The sequence below is a fragment of the Heterocephalus glaber genome, unplaced genomic scaffold, assembly GCF_053883595.1.
Source record: "Heterocephalus glaber isolate CG9 unplaced genomic scaffold, H.glaber_assembly_v1.0 deba00001461, whole genome shotgun sequence".
In the NCBI taxonomy this organism is placed as follows: domain Eukaryota; kingdom Metazoa; phylum Chordata; class Mammalia; order Rodentia; family Bathyergidae; genus Heterocephalus; species Heterocephalus glaber.
The window spans coordinates 26,553,497-26,561,400 of NW_028258308.1; the positions used below are offsets into that span (position 1 = coordinate 26,553,497).

General features: G+C 35.4%; 1 pseudogene; it reads right to left on the reverse strand.

Moving 5' to 3' along the window:
- Window positions 1-3,430: 3,430 nt before the first annotated feature.
- Window positions 3,431-6,341, reverse strand: LOC101698351 (mitogen-activated protein kinase kinase kinase kinase 5-like; annotated as a pseudogene).
- Window positions 6,342-7,904: the final 1,563 nt, after the last annotated feature.

Below are 7,904 nucleotides of genomic sequence, written 5' to 3' on the forward strand. Positions count from 1 at the left end.
AATAGTATTTATATATAATGCAGTACTAACAAATTTATATGTGTGGTTTCATTTGTACATTATCTTGGTGCCAGATAACTTTAATTGTATCAGTGGTAGAGAATTTATGTTCCATGTATTTTCCACATGCTTTGCTGCAATATACTTCACAGGCTGATTATAAATGTGCACTCTCATATTAATCATTAAGCCATTACTCTTTGATGTCTTGTCACTGCATGTCAAATACATAAAACAATGGTGATGACTACTTAATATACAATAACATGCTGCTAATCATATCTTATGGGCTGTGTCTGACTTAATCTTATAGTCATGAATTCAGATTGAAGGTTCTCAGCATTTGAAAAACAAATAATAGGTTAGCTACTTGTAAGTATATGCAAAAAGATCAGGCTTAATAGTATCATATTTTAGATTCATATTTATACATTCATGGAGAACAGGATGGAATAATTTCCTATATTTCATGGAAAAGTAAATATATATAAACATTCCATCCTGTTCTCAAAGATACTAGAATTTTTTGTCGAATTACTTCAAGGTAAAATACCTCACAGTTCTCAACTTTATTTCAAATTTTATCTGTCATCTGTTGTGTACTTATTGTTCTGGCTGCAGCATTCATAGTAATAGTTTCACAAATCTCTTGTTTTCAAAAACCCTGGTTGCACAAGAAACATTACAAATAATCAACAAATGGGACTGCATCAAACTAAAGTTTTTACACAGCAAAGGAACCCACCAACCGAGTGAAGAGACAACCCACAGAATGGGAAAAATTTTTTGCCAGGTACTCTTCAGGCAGAGGACTAATATCTAGACTATAAAAGGAACTCAAAATAATTAGACACCCCCAAATTTAAAGACTCAATCCAAAAATAGGCATATGAAATGAAGAGAAACTTCTCAAATGAAGAAATACAAATAGAAAATAAATACATGAAAAAATATCCAATATCACTGGTCATTCTAGAAATTCAAATAAAAAAACACTGAGATTCCATTTCACTCCAGAAAGAATGCTTATCATCAAGAAATCAACCAATAACAAATACTTGTGAGGATATGGGAAAAAAGAACCCTTCTCCATTGTTGGTGGGTGTGTAAATTGGTACAACCACTATAGAATTCAGTATGGAGATTCCTCAGAGAAATAAAACCATAGGTTCCATTTGACCCAGGTATTTCTGTTTAGGTGTCTTTCCAAAAGTTAAGGTCATCATACCACATGCATATCCATGTTTATAGCAGCACAGTTTATAATAGCTAAATCTTGGAAACAGCCCATCTGTCCATCAACAGCTGAATGGTTAAAGAAAATATGTATTGGAAAATATGTAATGGAGTACTAGTCTCCCATAAAGGATAAACGCGACATTTTTAGGTAAATTGATGCTTCTCAAGACCATTATATTAAATGAAATAAATCAGATAAATGAGTTTAAATATCATATTATTTCTCCTGTATGAGAAACTCAAAGTGTAAATAAGAGCAAAATAGAGCATAGACATTGGGAAATAGGAAAAACTTGTTCAAATGGGAAGAAGAGGGGAAGGGGGAAAGGAAGGGAAAAGGGATTTAATAAAAAAAAAGAGAACTGAAGGAAAAACTGAAAACTGAGTTTTTGTAAATTAGGAGAGGGAAAAAGGGTTGAAGGGAAGGGAGGGGAATGGGGGAAAAATGAATTAAGATATATTATGTGCAGGTACAAATTCCCCATGATAACTGATCATTACACATAGCAAATATGTACTAATTAAAAAAATTAAAAAACTCTTGTTTTCAGATAAAGGAATATGACCTACCCATTCATGTCATTGACTTGATTCACAAAAATTTCAACATTCCACTTTTTAAAAAAAATCCAAAGATTTACGTTATCATTAAACTAACACAATGAATTGGTTTTATCCTGTCATTTTTTTTTTTTTTTGCTTGTGTAACATTTTATTGCTTGTATATTTCATGGTGAAATGAACAGAGTCAGAAGACTCATGGTCTGGGTCAAACACTAACTTGCTGCGTGGATTAGATATGTTGCTTAACCTTGCTGAAACCTTATTTCCTCATCTGAAAATTGGAGATGATAATACTTATACAGAACTGCTGAAGATTGAATGAGATAGTTAAACCGCTTCCCGCTCATGTAACTGGTCAGAATAACCTTATATTTGCTACTGTAATCTGTTGTTTATCATCTCAATAATGGTATTAATAAATGCATTAAGACAACAAGTACCAACGTTAACACTTTTTGATCTAATAATAGCAAAAGAAAAAGCACAAAAAATGGCCCTGTCCTTTCTTATTTTTAGAATACTGGTTTTTACAATACTCATTTATATTATCCCCACTGAACCTCACTTTCATTAAAAGTTTTTTTCTTAAACCTACTCAAAATGAATACCTACATATGTGAAAACCCCAAGATTACATGTATAACTGCATGACAGTTTTCCCCTCTGGCATAGTATAAGTAATATATATATATAAGTATAAGTAAAAATATATAACTCAGGCAGTTAAATATTCTTCTTCCCTACATTAGGGATAATAATATATATGAAAATTTATTTCTTATGCATTATCTCTAATGTAAAAAAAATCACAGGAATAGTATACTGTTTGTCAAGAATACATACACACGGTAGTCATACTTAGACTTAGATACCACTTCTAAAGATATTTTTCAACCATCATCAATATTCTCTGTATGACCCCTTAGCAACTATTTGTAGTTGAAAACATAAAACTCCTCTTTAAGAGAATTCTGCATGAAATTTTATTATAAAATACTTTTGTTAAATGAAATTGCACATGTTGAATCCCCCTGACACATTGCCTTTAACCCCAAAGTACTACTCTGAAAAGGTAAACAAAATTTTTATACATTATAAAAAAATTTAAGCTGCTCTGCAACCTTCCTTTGCTAAAAGTTAAGATATGTTATACCACTCCAGCAAGAGATAATAAATAAGGATTAAATATTCTATTTTACGAACACATACAGAATGGCCAATGTAAAAGAGAAAGGCTTGTTTGAAAATTTCTTTATCAAATTATGTTCATTAAGAAGGAATATGACATGGTATAAAATGATCAAATGATCACTAAATTTATTTCATGAATTATCTAAAAATACCATGGCACCCTTTGTACAAACAGTATTTTTTTTTAAAAAAAGACTGTGTTTCCTACAGGACTATTCATCTCTTAGCTTTTATTAAGCAAACTCGATATAACCACCACACAGTGGCAAGAGATAGACTGTTTCCAGCTACAAAAAATACTGAATTCTATCCTAACATACAGATCATTTGAGATATAACCCATGAGAGTTAAAGCAAATCATAGTGCAGTCTGTATTGAATTTCTTAAAGTATTTCTGCTTTCATTAAATTTATATTCATTTTCCTGTCATTTGAGATCAGTTTCTGTTGCTCAGTAACTATTTTCATGTCAAGATGTAGAGATTGTTGTGTGTGGTAGGATTTTCTGTTGGCCTGCTTTCCAAAATGGCAACTCTGTCTGATCCTAATAAGCGGAAAACTCTTGTTTCATCTGAAATCTCCTGGGTAACCTTATCTGACTTGAAGCATTTGCCCTGCATTCCATGCTTCCAGAAAGCCAGCACACTGTCTTGAAGGCATACTACAGGTTTGATGTGAAAATCAAAACTTAGCTCAGAGGCTAGTTTCTTACTTGATTTTAGTTTTCCTTGTAGATTTATAATTTTTAAAAATTTGTCTAAACACACTAAAATGGTATCTGTCTCCAACTGTGTTACATGAATGGAATCTAACTGTTGGCTGCCTGCACCAATTTCTGTAAACCATGAAGATGCAGAATTCAAATTAATTTTTTCAAACTGAACTACTTGATTTAATTCAGTGCCTTTACTAATAGCTACACAGACCATTGGGTATTCTTGTTCTGGTATCACCAGCATTTCAAAAACATTCAAAGGAGTTGGTAAAAGAAAGTCAAAGTGCTTTATTGACATGAATTTCTGCATTGGCTCATACCACTGAAGTAAACCAATTCCAGACTGTAAAGCTCCACAGAGGGATTTATGTCCTGTGTAAGGGTTTCTGACTATGCAACATTTGTGGCACCCTTTTGTATCAGGAATCTTTGTTGTTAAAGCAAACTTTCTGGGCAGTATGTGGTCTGGAAACCTATGAGTTTGAATATGGGCAACTAATCCTGGTTTTTTTAGCTTGTTCAAACAAAGCAATAAGATTATGAGAGTAGAGTTGAAAGGGATTTCCTTCTGATAATGACATTAAAGTATTATTGAGAACATATAGGCAAGTACATTTCCTTGGAAATAACTGTTCCATGTAGTTCATTGAGATTCAATGTGTAAATACCGTCTTCAGTTCCAAAAATAATGTACTGATCTTTTGTATCAGGATGTATCCAAGAAGTTGCACAATTAATTTTCAAAGGGCAGCCATCAAAAACTTTTGAAAAACATGCTCCCATCAGGACTTTTGGGGTAGGTGGAAGGCCATTGATGGCTGGTTTAGGGAAGTCTCGCTTGTCCTTTTTTTGTGGTAACTGTGGAACTTGTGCTGATCCTTCTGTATTTTCACTAATTAGTTTTGAGATACCATCGCCATTTCCCAGATCACAGTATCTAGCTGTATGGATTCCACAGCTGGTGACACTGCTAGCCATACCCATAGAGGAAGTCTCAGCTACAAGACCACAACTTGGGCTACTCTGTCTTCTCAGAATCTGGGGAGCTCTGTTATCTGAATCAGGGCAGTGTTTCACTATTGATGATTTTTCTTCATCTGGGAAGCTGTCTTCAGAGCAACTGTTTATCTTTGGCTTAGGAGGTAGGGGAGGTGGTATTGCATGTTTTGAGGCTGATTTACCAATATTTGCACCATCAACAAAAGGATTCCACTGTAATAAAAAGTTTGAGTCTGATGATATTCCCATTTCATCCCCGGCTTCTGTTTCTTTTCTTAGAGAAGGTTCAAATTGTAATTTGTCAAAGTTTATTTCGGAAGCTGTCTGCTCATCTCTGGCATTCCTGTTTTTTGATCTGATGGTGTGGTGAAAGACCGCATGGGGCTCAAAATCATCCTCATCTCCTTCGATGTAATGTGCATGGTTGTAAGGATTGTTCATTTTGTCTAATAGTTCAACTGCTAGTACCCTAGAGAGACCTGGCTGTCCAACAAAAGTATGAGTGAGAAGTCTTTCAGCAGTTGGCCTTTTTAGGGGTTATTAGTTAGTGCTATTTTGACAAAATTATGGAACATTGATGACCATTTTGTTTTGTTCTTTAGTTTTGGAGGCTGAAAATTACTTTTTGACATTAAGAAGAGAGCCCTCATTGGATGAAGATCAAACATAGGTGGCTGAAGCTCTCCAAGTTCAATTGCTGTTATTCCTACTGCCCTGATATCACAGAGTTGGTTGTAGCCGCCATTCTTCTCCACCGCTGCAACTTCTGGGACCATCCAATGGAATGTCATTATATTGTATACCTAAAATGTACCAATGATTAGAATGAATAATCGATAATGTAAAATAGGAATAAAAGGTCCAAAGGGGTAGGGGTAGTGGGAGGCACAGGGGAAAGGAAAGAAGGGAAAGGAAAAAATGATGAGAAATGGAAAAAATGGAAATAAAGTCTTTGTAAATAGGGAAAGGTGGAGGGCGTGAAGGGAGGGCTAGGAATGGGGAAAAAATAAGAACCAAGATGCATTATATAAAGGTACAATTCCCAATGAGAAATGTAATTGTGTTGTACACCTACAATGTACCAATAAAAGAATTTAATACACACACACACAAAGAAGAAGTGCCAATGAAAGATTTTCTCTTTGCAATGGTAGCTCTTATTTTTGCAGCCACACCAAAATCAGCTAACTTTACATCACCATGGTCTGACAATAAAATATTTGCACTTTTGATATCTCTATGCATTTTGCCTTTAGTATGCAAATAAGCAAGACCCTGTAAAGTTTCTCTGCATACATAGGCTATTTGCATTTCTGATAATGGTCCAGTAACATGGTATATATCTTGAAGTGATCCGCCACCACAATATTCCATACAAATCCAGTTTTTCTCGACTGACATAGCTCCCAAAATAGGCAACGATGTTGCAGTGTTTACATTTTTAACCGTAAGTATTTCTTGTTGAATCAGAGAAAAATCATCTCCAGGCTCCAACTTGATAATTTTTACTGCAGCTAACTCTCCTGTATGTACATTTCTAGCCTTGTAGACATCCCCGTAAGTGCCACTGCTCATAGTCCTGCTGCGGATTCCGCCTCAGGATGTCCGTGCCAGGCCGCAGCGGGGCCTCCATCCTCGCTCCGGGCCCGCCCCCACCGGCTCAGCCCACTGTGCCCCGGTTTCCGCTAAACAGGGCGAGCGGCGCTGCTTCCTAACATGGAGCCTCCTCCCAGACTTGGCCTGAGGGGGCGGCCTGGCTCGCTCTTTGTTGGACACCGAGGCCCAGACCAACTTCCTCCAGGGCGTTCATGTCCTTCCCCCAGGCACCCCGCCACATGCCCCGCGCCTCTTGCCTGAAGCTCCCCGGAGCGTCCTCTCTGACATGGGTGAGCCTCAGAGTCATTTTGAAATATTCATTTCCTAGGGGCTAGTGTATACAGCATGATAAATTAAGAATGAAAAAGTCTGCATTGAGATCTGGGTGCTGGGAAGTCAGGTAAGTTTACTCATTGCCTGTGTAACTGGCTTTTACCCAATGGCTTTATATCATATACAGTACTATTCAAATTTTTACCTTAAAAATTACATATTTTATAAGTCACAAATTCTCCATTTCTTACATAGTAGTTGAAATGATAAAGTTAGGTCCAGGAAGACTACAGTCGATTGTTGTCATAAAGTAATGATAGGACTTTAGACAGTAACCAATTAATAAACAAAGAGCAACCAAGTCACAATTGACAGTGAATAAGATATGATTTATTTTAATCTTCAAATTTTCTCTGAGAATAATTCTAAAGTAGAACTTGAAAAAATTTAAAGCAATGAAAACATTGTAATAAATATATACATACTTCCTAGGTTTTACTTTGAAGAAAAGGACACATTTACATATGCAAATGTTAATGTTTGTTAAAAAGAAATTATCCTATAAAGGTTATGAAGAAGTGCCATAGCATTTAAGAGGTTTGGAGATGATTTCCTCTGTTGTAGTCGATAAAGACTGAACACATAAGGAAGCTCTGTGACAATTGCTAGGATGACTGCAGTAGGGAACAGTAGGACATGCATTCCAGAGTTAGAAACAGTACCTGAACAGAACCCAGAGAAAGGGACATGCCAGGCACTTCACTTTGATAAGCTTGCATTGAGATATTTATGTAAGAAAGTAAAATTAATTATTTCTGGCAAATTAGTTTGAGAAGGGTTGTAAGGGATCTAATTTCAACTCTTCTGGGCTTTTTTATTATGTACCAAGTTTCAGATCATCTTTTCTATTGAGTCTGCTAGCATCTGTATCTCTTTTATTCATAGGCATTTATTATCTAAAGTCTTTTGCTATCAGTTATGATCTCATAGATATATGTCATTTCTCCAACTAGATTGTGAATTCTTTACAGGAAGAACCATTTTATCTTTCTTTAGAAGGTAATATTTAACACCAGGTTAAGTTTTTGGCATATTGTAGTCATGAACACACCCTGCATGCTGAAGAGAAAAGAATGTGTGGATAAAAACTGTCTTGCACTTTCAGAAAGTTACCAATTTTGCAGAATCAATCAACATAGCATAATCCTTGCCTTGTCCTCTCCAAATCAAATGTGAAACAAGTGAAGTATTACATGGAATTGGAAAAAAAAGATTACTGGCTTTGATTTATATTCAGAATTCTAATTCCAGTTATGTTATTGGCTTT